Raw genomic sequence first — 18,178 nt, forward strand, 5'->3', positions numbered from 1 at the left:
GTGTCCTATTTCCTCACCAGGCCCTCAGAGACCATCTGGGGAATCCGTGAGAGCATGATCTGCCTCCGCCAGTGGTACAATCCCCAAGGTCATCAGCCACCAGACTTCTGTGTGTTCTCTGGAGGTCTTTGCGCAGCACCGGGAAGAATAGTTTCTCCCTCACCTGATCCTTGACTTCTCTGGGAAGCTCATCCCTCCCTAATGCCCCCTGTGGGCTTCCTGAGTCCCAGAACCTCAAAAGTACAGTCTAACAAAGCTGTTAATGGCCGTTCCACCACTTGGTAGCTATTTGTGAGCAAGATAATCTCTCTGAGCTTCATTTGCCTCACTTATAAAGTAGAAATAATGACAGTCTTTATCTGAAAGGGTCATTGTGAGGATCAAGTAAGATCATCTAGGGGCTGGCACATAGTGACTGTCTAATAAACAAGTGGTATGATTATCATCATTATCTGTGGGTAACCTTCTTTAATCTGCTTCTCTTCCTTTGCTCCTCCCCTTTAGCCCCCTAAATCCATAATTGTCACCTTCCTAGAAGCTTCTCCAGTTTGAAAGGGGTTAGCTGGTCAGGTCCTGCTCCCGGGTGAGTGGGAAACAGGGATGTGTGCCTGAGCATTCTGATTGTAGAGCCTAGAATGGGTTGTCCACTGACCCAGAACGCTCTCGCTTAGGTCACCATCCACATTCTTAATTCAAGGGGATTTCAAGAATGAGCATTTCTGTGGTAGAAGACAAAGCCAAGAAACGGAGAGGGTGAGGGAGTCACTGAAGGCTACACAGAAAGCTTAGGCCAGAGCTGGGCTAGAGCCCCAGGGGACCTGCCATCCAGCTCTCCTCACTGTCTGACTCAACAGCTCTCATTTCTTCAGAAGTCTCACTGGAAACCTTATTCTGGAGCTTTCCTGTTCAGAGAAAGCAGCAAAGTATAGAGCCAGCCCCCTGGGCCTAGAGCCCTGAACTCCCTGGGCAGACCCACAGGCTGACAGAGACGTTACCGGAGCTGATGATTCAACTTCCTGCCTTTTGAGAGCACCCAGACCACAGAGGTTTTCTTTCTTGGAGGAGGGGGGCATCTCCTTGCCTTGGGCCAGGCAGAGTGGGTCAAGTCTCCACCACAAACCACAGGGACTAGGTGGTGCGTGGGGCAGCCCCTAGGGGGCCATGCTAGAATCCTGGCTGGTGCTTCCTTAAGCCTGTCTCCTCTTTGGGTTAATGATTACCACGTAGGGTGACAAACTATCCTTTTTTTTTTTTTTTTTTTTTTAAATCTGCCCTGGTGTTAGCACCAAAAACTCCACATCCTGGGAAACCCCTCAGCCCTGGGCAAACCAGAACGGTTGGTTACTTTATTACTACCTGCATTTCAGGAGGACACGACTTCCCACCTCAGTGACGCTGGGAGCATGGGCCCCAGGACAGCACATTCTAGAACAGAGAATTAGCAAACTATGGTCTGAGGACCTGATCTGGCCCTATGCCTATTTTTGAACAGCCCATGAGCTAAGAATAGTTTTTATGTTTTTTAATGGTTGAAAACAAAATTAAAGAAGAATAATATTTCATGACACGTGGAAGTTACATGAAAGTCAAATTTCCATGTTCATAAATCAAGGAACACAGCCATGTCCATTCACTTATATATCGTCTCTGGTTGTTTTCTTATTACAAAGCAGAGTTGAAGAGCTGTGACATAGACTGTATGGACACACAGACCACCTCAAAGTCTCAAGTATTTACTGTTTGACCCTTGACACAAACAGTTTGTTGACCCCTGTTCCAGAGACAGACAGAAGGTGGGAATGCTTGAGGTGCACCAGGTGTAGGTGTGTGTTGAGGGGGCAGTGATGCTTCTGTGAAGAAACTCAGAGCTAGAGGAGAGAGAGAATAGAGGAGGCTTCATAGCACAGCACTAATCCAGGATTTATTGGGTTAGCTGTGAGGTGGGGACAAGGTACCGAGTTTCTCTAAGACTCAGTTTGCCCCTTTGCACTGTGGGGTGAAGGTAGGTAGGCTCTGCATCTCTCTGACTTCAGTGCCTAGTCCTCTAAGCTGACACAGTCCTCTCCAATGACTCAGGCACTCCAGGACTTCTGTGTGGCCTAGAGCAGAGCAGGTCCTGCTCCCTCTGGGCCAAGCCCACAGCCTATTTGGCTTTAAGCCACAAATAGCCCACAGCCTGTTTGGCTTTAAGGCAGACCCAGATCCTGTTCCCAGGACTGGAAACTCCATCCTAACTAACTAATGTTTCAACAAAGCTTAGGAAGCACCTACTATGTGAAAGGTACTTTTAGGGCCTCCTAATACTGGAATGGTCCAAGGAGCCTCTCTTTCCCTTTCTTCCAGTCATTTGAGGTGGGGAGCTCTCCTCCCCAAGAGAAGGTGCAATAGAGCAATTGACTCCACGACCCCTCTTCTTAGATGAACACACTAGAAACCTCTCAAGTGCCAGGTCATGTACTATGTGCTATTAAGCTGAGCCAGCAGGCAGTTGACAATCTGGGAGAGTTTGAACAATGTGGACTCGAGTGAAATTGGACCCAATGCCAAGTCTAAAGTGGGCACCAACTTGACCCCTCTGCCCCTTCCCTGCCTTAGCCCTACAACAAGATGTACTCCCTTTTTCTCTTTCAGAGGGCTGGGAAAGGAATTTATCTGGTTCATAGAAGGCTTGCGGGGGGCTGACCTCAGTGTGGACCTTCGTGAGCCCCGGCTAAGCACCTACAGTGGTCTGTCTGGTCTTTTCTGGAGACCTTTGTGCCCTCGGAGCACAAAGCCACCTTCTTCTTCTTTGCCCCTGTCCCCACAGCTCTGGTGGCTGACCTTAATGCATAGGACATCTGAGAACCCAAAAAACTAAGGATCAGAGGAAGGTACTACAGAAACAGATGCTCAATTTCCAGGCTCTCTGAAATTTCTGCTGGGATTGATTGGGTCAGAGGGGTTATTTATCTTTTTTAAATAAACATTTTAATTGAAATCTAATATTCTTGGAGAAAAGCGCTCAGCTCATAAGTTCACAGCTTCTGTGAACACACCTCTGTAACTATTACCTATGTGACCAAAAACAGCAATACCAGCCCCCCAAACCTCTAGTGCCCTCTGTAAGTTACTGACCCCAGGGATAACCACTATGGTATCCTCTGTCACCATAGATTAGTTTTGCCTATTTTTGAAAACTTATATAAATGGAATCATATAGTATGTGCTATTTTTATGTCTGGTTTCTCTTGCTCAGTGAGATTCACCCATGTTATTGACTATGAAATAGTTTGCTCAGTTTCATTGCTATTCTCTGTTTTATGAATGTACCACCACTGATTTGTTGATATCATTGTTGATGGAAATTTGGGTTGTTTCCAGCAATAGTACATGTCTTTTGGGACATGTATGTACCCTTGCTGAGTATATGTACTTAGAAGTGGAATTGTTGGGATATCAGACATGCTTATGTTTAGCTTTAAAACATACCTACTTGCTGATAGTTTTCAAAGGATTTTTTAAAAGCTCAGGCTAAAACTTCAGATAGATATTTCTAGAACTACTTACATTTCTGGGGACAGGTAATGTCCCAACCCATTTCTCAGGCTGCAAACACTTGCCAGCCCGATTCCAAAACTGGTTCACAAATGATGCCCATACACCCATGGGATGTACCCTCCGCCTGCTAACAATTGTGCTTCATGGGCTTATGGGGGACACTGGGGCCTGCAGGACACATGCAATACCAGATCCTTGGCCTATAGGTCACAGAGTCCTGTTTAGGCATCCATGGGACCTGTAGTTTCAGGACCTCAAATCAAAACTTGGGGTCTGACAACTAGGAGGCATATTTGAAGCTGGGACCATCTTATGAAACCCACTTTTCTGACCATGGACAAAAGCAGTAAGGATCCATGTAGGTTCAGGCATCCCAATGTTGTCACACAGTGCCATAAGTACAGCAGAGGCCCCATGTGCCTGAGCAGGTCTCTCCACTTGTACCAGGGCCAATCTACCTGTGTAACTGACTTAGCAGCTCAGGGCTGCAGCAGCACTGGCAGGCTGTTCCCAGAGCCTGGTACGGAAGGTCCTCATCTGATTCCTTTCTGAGCAGCTTCTAGTTCATGGGACCCTGATTCCTTCCCACTGGCAACACCTGCAAGGAGAGTTTCTCAGAGGTGGAATATGCCCTCATGTTGCTCTCCCTGGCCCAGATTTTCAATCCTTAGAAGGAACAGAGCTCATTGCATTGCATCTCTGCAAGAAACCTCCCTCCATGTCTTACTTGGGAAAGACAGTGGCTTCCTTAAGGCTTGAGCAATGCTCTCCATCACTTTGAAGGACTCATCATTAAGAGCAAACACCATGGTTAGCTTACTAAACATTGTAGGAAATAATGAAGGCAGTACTCACAGCTCCCTTGGGGGAGGCAGGTTGTGAGGAAGTGTGAGAGAGAGCCCTAGAGATATCCTGGAGAAGACCTGGGCCAGTTTGGTTATTACCCTGACGCCAGGAAGAATTTTGTCATGGACCTAGGCTGGGTTTGTTAGCTCTACATGGACAACGGGTGTGCTTGACTAAATATCCTACCAACTACTCCATCAGCCATGTGATCAGGTTGTTTCCAGGCCATACTTCCCATACTGACTTCTGTGGACTTATTGCTGAGATAAGGAGAGGTTGGAGATGGTACTAGAGTCCCCTCATTCAGAGACCTGGGCTCTAGGTCAATCCTGAGTCCCCCAGGCTGTTGCTCAGTTGTGCCCCTGTGTTCCCATATACAAAATGGGATAATTTTGTCCATTACGAGGGGGCTGTAAAGAACAATACCAGAGAGAAGGCCCCCTGGTGATTTCATCGTGGACATTCCACAGGAATTGGTTCCAGGCTGATGCTGAGGCAGGGTGTATGTGGGAGAACCAATTAGAATTCTTTCAGTTTCAAGTTATATGAAACTAATCCAAATTGGCTTAAGCAAAAGAGAACTATTTGTTTGTTTGGTTGGTTGTTTTACATAATGGAAAAATTCAGGGGCTTCAGGCACACCTTGACCCAGGGGCTCAACTATGTCATCCAGACCAGGGCATTCTTCATTTCTGCTTCCTTAAGGATTGGCCCTTTTCTTAAAGTGTGGTGACAAGACAGCTGCCAGCAGCTCCAAGCTGACACCCTCACATCTCTAAGTCCAGATGAAAGGACAACATCTTTTCCTAGAATACTCAAATACTTAGTATTGGCTCTGATTGGACCTCATGGCTCAGCTTACATCCCATGCTCAGCCCTAAACCAGCCATTGTGCAACCCTGCAAAGGGCCTAATGCACTATGCAACTCTGATTGTCCAGGCCTGATTCACTTGTGACTCTCAAGCCAGGGAGTTACTCCACCTGAAGCACATGAGCTGAAAATGATAAGAGGAGTACTTTCTTGGATGAAAATTGGTTTGCTATTTCCAGAAAAGGAGGGACAGTTACTAAGCAGGGAAACGACAACAGTTCTCAACAGGGGCGTCCCCTGCCTAGAACAGGAGTCCTTTGGCCCGTGCCTTTTACTCCCTGATTGTGCTGTGCTTTGAGGGCAGGAATCATAACTATCTTCCCTCTGTATCTGCAGAAATATTAATAGAATTAATAATAATCTTGGGTAGGTATGTTGAGCTTGATACCTTTTCAAACCTCTTTTAACATCTACCCTATTATTTGATTCTTTGTTCTTCTTTTTGGCTACCCAGGATCTGAACCCTCTTCCTGTGATGGGGAATTCCCCTCATTCTGAGGCAGAGCCCACTTCCCACTACAGAGGCTAAAAGTACCATGTGCATACTTTTCCCAGCCTCCCCGTGGCTGGGTGAAGGCCCATGACTGAGGCTCTGCCATTCAGGCACAAAGGCTCCAGACAGTGACCCAGGAACTAGTGACCCAAAGAAGCAGGGATCACAGAGGGTTCTCCTTGGTGGTTACTGTGGGTGCAGCCGGCCACCCACAGTGGTGGTGGAGATGGTGACAGCACAGAACCTGGGCAGGATACAGCAGCCCAGCCTATAGGGTCTAGTGCACGATGGTGGTGGCAACAGTGAGAACAATGAGGTCCTGACTGAGCCAGTTTTCAGTATGATTGTCTTTTCACGTCATCTGCAGGGCTGCTTTTCTGCTTTGCCAAGAGATTCTCTGAGCTGCTCAATATTATTTTTCTGCTTAAATCAATTTAGCTTAAGTCAGTTAAGTCAATTTGCCTAAGTTAAAGGTCAATTTCTGTTGCTTGTATTTAGAAACTCTGACTGTTACAATCCTGGAGACAAACCCATTGGATAATTTCCCTTTTTCGGATGGATAAAATAAGGCTTAGCAACCGGCCCAAGTTCATTCAATGTGACAGTCTGTGAGTTGAGACCAGAACCTTGGACTAGGTGGGACAGTCCTACAGCTGGCAGGTGGGAGCCCAGGCAAGGAAGAACTTTCTCACAAGTAGAGCTGCCTTACCAGATAAAAGCCCCTTGTTACTGGAGGTGTGCAAGCAGATCTCTGGAGACTTAAGGGAGAGACCAAGCAAGGGAACTCCAGTTCACTTCTTCCTCATGGATTGCACATGTTATCATCTGTCCAACCTAGAGTGAGTGCTCTTTGTGAACACAAGGGTGTTAAAGGGGAAAACACAGTTCCTGATGCTACAACTCCAAATGCCCACCCTCTCTTGTGAGTCAGCCTAGCCCTGGCCCAAAACATAACTGCCACTAGTCCTGTGTCCCAGAGCAAAGTCATGGTGTTTACTGGCCTCCGTCACTTTAATGAAAAAGCCCCTACACCAAACAAATACAAGCACAGACATTTGCAACTAATTACGGTAGTGCTGATCAGTCAAATTTCATTGCAAATTGCATGTTGAAATTGATAGTGGGCGAGTCAAGAATAAACTGGTTGTCTGGAAAAGTGACACGGGCACACAGGACTAGATTAATAATTCAATTTAGACGCAGTCAGACATTCTGAAGAAGAGGAAAAAGCAGATTAGCATTGCCCCAAGATTGCTTGTTTACCCAGTACTTCTTGCCAATGTGCCTGGCTTCTAAGGGAAGTTGATCCTCCTTTAGAGTCCTCCCACTTCGGGAGACCACAGGGCGTTGAGTATTCCAGCCTTTAATTCCTGGTTTGCAAAATTGCAGCCCTGAGTGGTATGGGGAGGGGTAAACTGCCCTTCATCCTAGCTGCTGCTGAGAAGCCTACTCAGGCAGCTTCTTGGGGGACAGACACCTCCTGCTGCAGTGAACCACACTCTTGGTCTCTCATTTGTGGGTACTGGGCTCGGGGGAGGTAATCCACCTTGAGAGTCCAGGTGGATTTCCCAGGTCAGGTATGGCTCGGGGGAGGTAATCCACCTTGAGAGTCCAGGTGGATTTCCCAGGTCAGGTATGGCTCCAGAGAAGTGAGCCCTGAGAAGGTGGGAAAGAAACCAGAAGGGCCTCACAGAGCTCCCCAGTTGGGTTGGTCCCCATGGGATCCCAGAGAGCTATGAAGTCCAGAGTCCCAGCTTGGATGGAGGCCATAAGATGGATGGGCAGTGTCCTCAGGATCGGGCCTTCTGGGAAGGTCACTGTGTCCTTGCACCTGGAGAGGAAGGTAGGAAGGAGACACAGAGCAGGCAAAATGTACAGGTGTGTGTGTGGGGGGGGAGTGGGGGTGGTTAGGTACCTGTATGCCCATGAGATGCCACCTTGAGTGGCCACCCTGAACTAGCCAGGAGTGCTTCACACTGAGCTGCTCACCAGCCCAAAATGGATTGAGAATCAAGCAGCCTGCAATGTGCACAGAGCCACTGGCCCCCACTCCAACTGCCCTCACTCCACAGGCCTGTGCAAAGGAAAGTCTTAATCTTCATCCTCTAGATCTGGGTTCAAAACTCAAAATCTACAGGGAAGTGGGCCAGCTATGGGATGGGGGAGAGCTAGTGAGCTTGAAACTGATTGGCGGGGGGCGGCCGTGATTCAGCTTCAGGAGTCTGCCTAGAGACAATATAAGTTGGAATTCAGAAAAAAGCTTAGGCCAGGGATATAAATTTGCAAGTTGTCAGCAACGGAATGTTATTTAAAGCCAGGACACTGGAGGAGATTATCAAGGGACTGCAAGAAGATAAGAGATTAAAAGAGGTCCAAGGACTGAGCCTTGGAGATGAGGAAGTGCCAGCAAAGGAGACAGAAGATGAGCGCCCAGAGAGGTAGGAGGGAAACCACGAGAGGGTGGTGATGATCCAGGTGCCAAGGAGGGAGAGATGAACTCTTACATGCTACTGAGAAGCAAGCAAGGTGAAGCCTGATATTTGAGAACATGGAGAGCCCTTGACAGAGGTAGCTTTGCTGTAGTGGTGGGGGCTAAAGCCTGATGGGAGAAAGGAAGCAGGGAGAGGACTTGAGACAGCAAGAAGAGTCCATTCCTTCTAGGAGTTGGGCCATAAAAAGGATCAGAGAAATTGGGTGAGAGTTTGAGGGGGATATAAGGCCAAGACATGATTTTTCTTTAAGATGGAAAAATCACAGTATTTTTGTGTACTGATGGGAATAATCCTGGAGAGAGGGAATTTTGATGATGTAGGTGAGAAAAGGGATAAATGTTGGAGTGAAGTCCTTGAGTAGACAGGTGGAGATAGCATCTGGTGTACAAAAAAGGGGACTGTCCTTAAATAGGAGCATGGACAGTTCACCCATATTAGCAAAATGAAAACCAGAGTTGATGAGCACAGATGCAAGTGGGTGGGGGAAGTAGTGGTGGAGCCCGTGGAACTTCTCTGGTGAGGGCTTCTATTTTCTTAGCAAGCTAGGAACAGGTTGTCAGCTGAGAGTGAGGTGGAAGAGGAGGTGTGAGGCAGTCGGCTGAGAGAGAGAGTGTAAGTGCCCTTGGAGGTGTAGTACGATTTCTGGGCAGCCTATAGGTCTCACTGAGGGAGGCTTGGGTTCATTAATTCAAAGTGAGACTGGTCAGCCCATTGTGGGTTTTTATTTGTCCCAGGCAGTCTGTGGATGCAGGTGTAGGGTAGATAGAGGGCTGAGTTTAACCAAGGCTGTGGTTTTGCCAGATGACCATTCTACAGGGAGGGGAGAGGGAGAGAGTATGGCATCAGACCATGGAATGTGAGCTGGGTAAGAAGGGAAGGGGGACTGAGGAGGCAAGGGAACATGAATATTTGCTTGGATCAGTAGGCTCCAAGACGAGCTGTTGGATTGGGGGCACAAGAAGGAGTGAGGTGGAGAGAGAGGTACTGTTTACTGAGAGGGGACACAGATCACCCAGTCAATGAAGGTACTGTACTGACAGATAACCACCAGTTGGAGGTCTGGCTGCTGGAGCAAGAGGCTGAGGTACTACGGAAGCCAAGATTGTGAAGAGGGGGCCAAGGGGCTGAAAGAGCTGGTTCATTTACATGAATGGAGAAACTAAAAACTAAGGCAGGAGTGCCCCTGGAGAGGAAAGGTGGGGAACTAGGATGGGCCAGGAGTTAAAATCTTCAAAGAACAAGGGGGAGAGACCAAGGGGGCCTGTCAATGGCTGTCAAAAGTGGAGGAATGGGTGGTCTTGTCTGATGACATGGCTTCCAGACATGGGTATTTCCAAGGAGGAGGGCAAACTGTGACACTGAGGAGCAAAATGGTCATTCCCGATCCCACCAGGGACACAAGGACCACAGTAGGGGAAAGAGCCACCACTTGAGAGGCTGAAGGGAAAGCGGAGTCCTTACAGGAGAGGCAGTTTTCCATTAGAGCAAGAAAGCAAAGATGACATTCTGAAATGAGGTTGAGGATATGGGGAAATTCACTGATGCCAGACCATGAGTTTCAGAGACCAGTGAAAGGATTTCTAGACATGGGGTAGGGTAGTCGATGAGGTCAGAAAAGGGTAATGCAGAGGCACATGGGGCTTAGAGTCCTGGAGTGAAGGATACCTTTGGAATTCTGGACTTCATGTGGGACTGGTATGAACAGGGATAAAGGGGCTGTTGAGAGCAGTCCCGAGGAGCCCAAGGCAGAGGGTGGTGGCCAGGCTGGGTTTGTTGGGAGGGGAGAGGAGAGAGCACCTGTCGGGAGCCCTCTTCACTCCTCTGATGGTGGTCTGGAGGTTTGAGGAAGAGCAGTATTCCCAGAGCAGGTAGAGGCCTGCGCTCCCTCTTTACTCCCACATAGAAATATTACTCAAAACTCTCTTCATAGAACCGAAAAATAAAACTACAGACACATCAATGAAAGAGAGTTATCCAGAAATAGAGTCTTACATATGGCATAATAAATCTCTATAAAATAAAGTTTGCCCTCAAAACAGTAGAGATAAAAAGCATGATTCCCCCTGCCCCAGGGACAAGTCACTATTTGAGAAAAAATAAATCCAGATCTTTACCTTAAATCTTACACTAAATGAATTCAAGTGATCTAAAAAGCTAGTGTAAAAAATGTAATATTAGTATAAAGATTGAAATAGACCCACACATACATGATCAACTGATTTTTAACAAATAGTACCAAGGTTGGGGCGCCTGGGTGGCTCAGTCATTTGAGCAACCGACTCTTGATCTCGACTCAGTTGATGATCTCACAGTTCATGAGTTCAAGGCTTGTGCCAGGCTCTGTGCTAATGGCACGGAGCCTGCTTGAGATCCTCTCTTTCTCTCTGCCCCTCCCCCCACTTGTGTTCTTTCTCTCTCTCTCCCTCTCAAAGTAAATAAATAAACTTAGGGGGAAAAAAACACAAAAAAACCAAAACAGTATCAAGGCAACTCAATGGGGAGCAAACAATCTTTCCAGCAAATGGTCCTGGGACTATTGGATAGGCATATGTCAAATTCATACCACATACATATATCATTTATACTATATATAAAAATTATATGATATGGATTAGAGGCCTATATGTATGACCCATATCCAAATTATATATACAAATTTTATACAAAAATTATATTCAACACAATTTAAAAACAGGCAAAAGACTTGAATTTTAGAAGACTTTACCAAAGAAGTTATTTAGGTAACAGATAAACAACATGAGATGCTCAACATCTTTTGTCATTAGGAAAATATAAATGAAAACTATGAACCCACTAGAAGGATCAGAATTTAACAAGACCGACCAAATCAAGTACTGGCAAGGATGGGAACTGTGGTTGCCCTGGGACGGATGGAACACAAAAGTGCCATGTGGAAACACGGGGAAATTATGGGTATGTTGTATGAGCAAAGCAGAGTTTAACCTTCATTTGCTCAGTTGATAGACATTTCAGTTGTTGCCGGTTTGGGCTTGTGGCTGACGCAAAGATGTGTCACCCAGATCCTTCCTCAAGGAAGGATTTGCTGTCCAGTTGCAGAGAGTGTGATAAGCAGAAACCTGCAGCTAGTAGTTTATTCAGGGTCTGCCTGAGCTGCAGAGGGCTGCCTTGCCCCTTTTCAGAGCAGCTGGCATCCAGTGACTGAACAAAGCAGGGATATAGAGGCTGGGCCATTTTAATCCAATCTGGGACAATCCAGATGCACAATATTTGCTCCAGAGTTCCCTGCCAACTTGGCTTAGACGTCAATGAATGTGCATCACAGTTGGACTTCTTCTGCTCAATCCTGCTTCCTCTCCCTTCCTTTCATTGATGTTGATTCCTAATGTCCATCATAAATATCTTGTGCTCCAAACTCCATCTCAGCATCTGTTTCCTGGGAACCAGATTTATGACAGGGCTATGACAAACCAAGCTCCTATGACCATTCTTGTCCATGTTTCCTGTCCTATTAACACTCTTTTCTGTAGGATATTTGCCTAGGAATTGAATTGCTGGCTCGTAGTGTATGTTACTTTCAGCTTACTTGGATAATGCTGAACTGTTTTCCAAAATGTTTGTACATCTTTATGTAAATTTATATAGATGAATGTTTTTGCTTATTCAATTTGGTAAGTATGTAGTGATATCTTACTGTGATTTTAATTGACATTTGCCTGATGACCAAAAAATTTGAACAGTTTTATGTTACTGGCCTTTGTGTTTCTTTTTTTCAAAGTGCCTATCTTTTGCCCATTTTTCTTTTTCCCAAGTTATTCTATTTTTTGTATTATTTACTCATTTATTTTAAAACCACTTTATTAAAGTATGATTGACATACAGAAACCTATACATATTTAATGTATATAGCTTGATGAATTTGGAATGCACATTCTTCTACTGGGTTGTCTTCTGTTATTATTTCTCATGAGTCCTGTATATATTCTGGATAAAAGCCTTTGATAGTTTAAAAAAAATTTTTTTTAATGTTTTATTTATTTTTGAAAGAGAGAAATAGCGCATGAGCAGGAGAAAGGCAGAGAGAGGGAGACACAGAATCGGAGGCAGGCTCCAGGCCTCGAGCTGTCAGCTCAGAGCCTGATGTGGGGCTTGAACTCACAAACCATGATATCATGACCCGAGCCGAAGTTGGACGCTTAACCGACTGAGCCACCCAGGCACCCCATAGCCTTTGATAGTTTTATCTGTTATTATTATCTTCTGCTACTCTGTAGATTGCCTTTTCACTCTCTTAATGTTGTCTTTTGATGAATATAAATTCTTCATTTTATCCGTCTTTCCTTTGTAATATTGCTTTTTGTGTTTTGTTTAAGACCATTTCCCTACCCAAGATCATGAAGATGTTCTTCTACATTGTTATTTTTCTACATTATTATTATTATTAATGTTTATTTATTTTGTGAGAGAGAGAGAGAGAGTGCATGCACACATGTGTGGGGGAGGGACAAAGGGAGAGAGAGGATCCCAAGCAGGGTCCATGATGTCAGTGCAGAGCCCAATGTGGGCCTTGATCTCAAAACGTGAAATCATGACCTGAGCCAAAATCAAGAGTTGGATGCTTAACCCACTGAGCCATGCAGGTGCCCCTCTACATTATTATTTTAAAACTTTACAATTTTGGCTTTTCTATTTAGGTCCATATACACATGAAGTTGATTTTGGTGTATGGTGTAAAGTAGGGGTTCAATTTCATTCTTTTCCTATATAGATCCTCAGTTGTTCCAGCCAAGTTTATTAAGAATCTTTCTGCCAATGCTGTACCATGCCACTTCTGTCAAAAACCAAGCATCTAGATATGTGCAGCTCTGTTTCTGTAATCTCATCTCTATTCTATTGAACTGCCTATCCCCCAAATCCAGGCCCTCTCCTAATTACTATAGCTTTATAGTAATCTGATACAGTAATAGCAATTCCTCTAACCTCGTTCTTCCTCTAGAGTGACTTAGCTATTCTTGGCCTTGTGCATGTCCACATAAATTTTGGAATCATCTTGTCCAGTCCCACAAAAAATCCTCATGAGACTTTATAGAAATAAAATTGAATCTATAGATCACTTTGGGAAGAACTGATGATCTTTGTAATATTTTAGTCTTCCAATCCATGAACACTATAGCTTCATTTATTAAGATCTTTAATTTCTGTCTATAATGCTGTAAATTTTTCTGCATTGGAGACTTATTCAAATTTTATTGCTTTATTCCTAGTGATTTGATATTTTAAAATGATATTCTAAGTGCTATCCTTTTAAAATATCATTTCCTTTTTGTTGCTGTTAAATACATTGATTTGTATATATTTACTTTTTTTAAATCCAAGAAAGTTGCTGGACTTTGTTAATAATTCTAATTACCTGTAGAGCATTTTAAAAATTTCCTCTGTATACTATCAAAACATCTATAAATAAAGGAAATTTTGTTTCTTCCTTTTCCAGTCCTTATTCCTCTTCTTTCTTCACTGTGTTGGCCAAGATCTCCAGTATGATGTTGAATAAAAGTGGTGGTAATGGATATCTTTGTTTTGTTCCAATTTTCAAAGGGAAAATTTCCAATGTTTTACCACTAAGTATGATGCTTGCATTAGTTATTTTTTAAAAGACAGCCTTTTTAAAATTAAGGAAGTTTCTTTCCAGTTCCAGTTTGGCTCAAGGTTGTTTTTTTCCCCCACTATTTATCCATTTGATTCAATGGATGTTGCATTTTATAAAATGCTTTTTCTGCATCCACTGAGGTAACTATAGGATTTTTCTTCTTTAATCTATTAATGTGATAAATTACATTGACTGGTTTTTGAAAGTTAAACAAAGCTTAAATTTCTAGGATAATTATAACTTGGTCATATGAACTATCTTTTTTATTATATGATGATAAATTTTGTTTATTTTATTATTTAAAAAATGTTTTTTTTTTAACATTTATTTATTGTTAAGAGACAGAGTGAGAGCAGGGAGGACTACAGAGAGAGGGAGACACAGAATGTGAAGCAGGCTCCAGGCTCTGAGCTGTCAGCACAGAGCCCAACATGGGACTCAAACCCACAAACTGAGATCATGACCTGAGCTGAAGTCAGATGCTCAACCGACTGAGCTAAATTTTGTTTAATTTAAAGTTTATTTATTGAGGGAGAGAGAGAGAGGGAGGGAGGGAGAGAGAATGAGTAGGGGAGGGGCAGAGACAGAGAATCCCAAGCAGGCTCCACACTGTCAGCACAGAGCCCAACAGGGGGCTCCAACTCACTAACCCCAAGATCATGACCTGAACTACAATCAAGAGTCTGATGCTTAACCAACCGAGCCACCCAGGTGCCCCAATAAATTTTAATAATACTTTGTTTAGGGTTTTTATATGCATGTTCATAAACAAGACTGGCCTTCAATTTTCCTATATTGACCCTGTTAGATTTGGGGGTCAGGGACATATTAGATCCATGAAATGAGTTAGAAGGATAACTTTAGTCTTTGGGAGTAGAAACTTCTAAACTTGTGGAAGTTTGTATATGAATGGTATTTTCTATCTGGGAAAAGAAATCTTTGTGGAAAGATTTTAAATTACTGATACAATCTCTTTAATAAAATATACAATACAAAATATTTAGGAATAAATAGAATCAAGTACAAATATAAAATATAAAACATAAAGTATAAAACATAAAATATTTAGGAATAAATATAATCAAGCAAATATAGGACTTATATACTGAAAATTATAATGCATTTTTGAGAGAAATTAAGGGGAAAAAAGAAATTAAAGAAGACCTAAATAAATGGAATAGATACCCTATGTTCATGAATCAAAAGACAGTATTGTTCAGATGGTAACCTACAGATTCAATGCAATCCCCATTCCAATGAGTTTCTTTGCAGAAACTACCAAGCTGATCCTATATCATGTAGAAAATGCAAGGGACTCAGGACAATGAAAACAATCTGGGTAAAAACCAAAAAGTTGGAGGACTCACATGTCCTGCTTTCAAAACTTACTGCAAAGCTACAGAAATCAAGACTATGTGATATTGGCATAACGAATAAACACACAGATAATAGAATAAAAGTGAAAATTCAGAAATAAACTCTTACATTCAAGGTCAACTGATTTTCAACAAGGGCACAAGACAATTTAATGGGCTAAAAGAAAAAACAGTGCTGGAACAACTGAATATTCACGTACAGAAGAATGCAGTTGGATCCCTACCTCACATCATACCTAAAAATTAACTCAAACCAAATCAAAGATCCAAATGTAAGAAATAAAACTCAAACCATTAAAAGAAAACATAGATGACAATCATTTCTTAGCCATGAAACCAAAAGCACAGGCAACCAAAGAAACATATAAACTTGGACTTCATCAAAATTAAAAATTTTATGCTACAGAGAGCAACATTAAGAAAGTATAAAGACAATCTAGATGATGGTAGAAAATTTTTACAAATCATATATCTGACAAAGGGCTTTTATCTAGAAAATATAAAGAACTCTTACAACTCAAAAGTAGAAAGACAAATGCTCAATTTAAAAATGGGCAGGGGTGCCTGGGTGGCTCAGTCGGTTAAGCGTCCGACTTCAGCTCAGGTCACGATCTTGCGGTCCGTGAGTTCGAGCCCCGCGTCAGGCTCTGGGCTGATGGCTCAGAGCCTGGAGCTTGCTCCCGATTCTGTGTCTCCCTCTCTCTCTGCCCCTCCCCTGTTCATGCTGTGTCTCTCTCTGTCTCAAAAATAAATAAACGTTAAAAAAAAAATAAAAATGGGCAAAGGATCTGAATATACATTGCTTCAAAGAATATATACAAATTGCCAATAAGCACATGAAAAAATACTCATTATTAGTCATCAGGGAAAAGCAAATGAAATCATACTCTGATACTACATCATACATACCACTAGAATGACTACAATTAAAAGAACAGATAATAACAAATGTTGGCAAGGATGTGGAGAAATTAGAACTCTCATACACTACTGGTAGAAATGTAAAATAGTGCAACTGCTTTGGAAAACAATCTGACAGTTCCCCTAAAGATTAAATATAGAGTTACCATATTATCCAGAAATTCTACTCCTAGGGATATAGGAAAGGAAAACATATATCTATAGAAAAACTTATACATAAATGTCCATAGCAGCATTATTCATAGTATTCCAAAAGTAGAAACAACCCAAGAGTCATGAACTGATAAACGGATAAACCAAATAAATGGAATATTATCCAGCCATAAAAAGGAAAGAAATTCTAATACATGCTACCACATGGATAAACCATGAAAACATTACATAAGTAAAGAAGCTAGTGACAAAAGACCACATATTGTGTGATTCCACTTAAATGAAATATCCAGAATAGGCAAATCCATAAAGAGAAAATAGGGGTACCTGGCTGGCTCAGTAGATGGAGCATGTGACTCTTGATCTTGGGGTTGTGAGTTCGAGCCCCATGTTGGGCGTAGAGTTTACTTAATAATAATAAAAAAAGGGCAGCAAGTAGATTAGTGGTTATCTAATGCCCTGGAGGTAGGGTATAGGGGGAAAAGTGAAATGACTCCTAATGGGTATGATTTTTTGAGGAGAAGGGTGATGAAATGCCCTAAAAGTGATTGCAGTGATCATTGCACATCTTTGTGAATATACTAAAAACTACTGAATTCTATACCTTAAATAGATGAATTGCATGGTATGTGAATTATATGTCAATCAAGTTATTTATTAAAAAAATATATATCAGAGGCACCTGGCTGGCTCAGTCGATGGGGCATGCAACTCTTGATCTCAGGGTTATGAGTTTGAGCCCCATGTTGGTTATAGAGATTACTTAAATAAAAAAATAAATACATTTTAATGGATCTGAGAATCAGGAGGACTCTGATGACCCTCAGCCAGCCAAAAGCATTCAGTGTCATGGTCAGGTATTGGAAATTGGCAGGATGGGGAGTGATGTGAACAAGGAAGAAAGGAAAATACAGGGGAAAGACTTGGAAGAGTTATCTGGCCATGAAGGCAGAAGTGAGACTTGATGGAAAAGAAGGCTCAGGAGTATGTATTCTTTAGAGTCACATTACATACCTCAACCTGCGATCTAGCTCATCAAAGAAGCTAGTGAAGCTGATTCTGTGGGCCTTTCCAGCCTTCTCTCCTGATGCTGGTCAGACCGGCCAGGCCAGTCCTCTCTTCCTATACCACTAAAACTTAGCCACCTGGAAAGGCTTACCACACCCCACCTCATCTTGGAGCCTTTCCCAAGAGGTGCCATCTCCCACTGACCTCTCCCTTCTCAGCCTGCTTTCACACTGCATACAAGATGTCATCACTATATTGTTATCTTACATGACCAGGTATTCCAGATTCACCAATGCTGTCCTGGTGACCTGATTTGGGGAGTAGGATATTGTCTAGAGCCTGGGACCCAGAACCTTCAGCCTGCCAAACTCATTAATAAAACATTCTCTTATGACCATCACCCATGCCTGGCTTCTATAGGCTGGCCCCTCTTTGAGGATATGGTCATTGAATGTGGGTTTCTAGGAAGCCATGGTTTCTAGGAAAGCCTACATGTGCCCACCCATTCCATGTGGGCCAGAGTCAGCAAGAAAGACATACTTATTAAGCCTTGGGCCCCAGTATTTTCAGAAGAGCACAAGCCCCATGAGGCTGGCCTTAAGGTGTGCGGAGGACTTCTCTATACCCTCCCCACTCTTGGAAAAGAAAAATGCTGTTAATTGTCATATGAAATAAAGGCTTTGATAAAGCCCAGTAAATGGTGCTTAGCTTTTTTGAACACAGTGTTTCCCAAAAATATTTGTCCTTGGGACCTTTTGTCCACCCCATCCACTATCATCCAGGAACACATCACCCCAACAAAAAAGTCTAGAACCTGTAACTGGCACTTGTGGGCCAGCCTACAAATTTCAATG

At 43.2% G+C, this 18,178-nt stretch overlaps 2 long non-coding RNA genes across 6 annotated transcripts in view; one reads left to right on the forward strand and one right to left on the reverse strand.

Moving 5' to 3' along the window:
* Positions 1-18,178, forward strand: part of LOC132681544 (uncharacterized) — a 53,583-nt gene that overhangs the window by 17,113 nt on the left and 18,292 nt on the right. For 2 of the 3 annotated variants that reach the window (XR_013557204.1, XR_013557203.1), the window contains exon 3: positions 13,711-13,778. The exons of the other annotated variant lie outside the window; for it this stretch is intronic. This is a non-coding gene — a long non-coding RNA (uncharacterized LOC132681544). The remainder of the gene's footprint in view (positions 1-13,710; positions 13,779-18,178) is intronic. 3 annotated transcript variants of the gene reach the window in all.
* LOC132681547 (uncharacterized) overlaps positions 1-18,178 on the reverse strand; it is a 79,916-nt gene that overhangs the window by 15,621 nt on the left and 46,117 nt on the right. Inside the window, exon 3 of one of the 3 annotated variants that reach the window (XR_009611112.2) lies at positions 7,336-7,579. The exons of 1 other annotated variant lie outside the window; for it this stretch is intronic. This is a non-coding gene — a long non-coding RNA (uncharacterized LOC132681547). Of the gene's footprint in view, positions 1-7,335; positions 7,580-10,763; positions 11,656-18,178 lie in introns of those variants that run through there. One more of the 3 variants, XR_009611111.2, reaches the window with a different exon arrangement.

Source organism: Panthera onca, chromosome A1 (assembly GCF_046562875.1).
Source record: "Panthera onca isolate mPanOnc1 chromosome A1, mPanOnc1 haplotype 2, whole genome shotgun sequence".
In the NCBI taxonomy this organism is placed as follows: Eukaryota; Metazoa; Chordata; class Mammalia; order Carnivora; family Felidae; genus Panthera; species Panthera onca.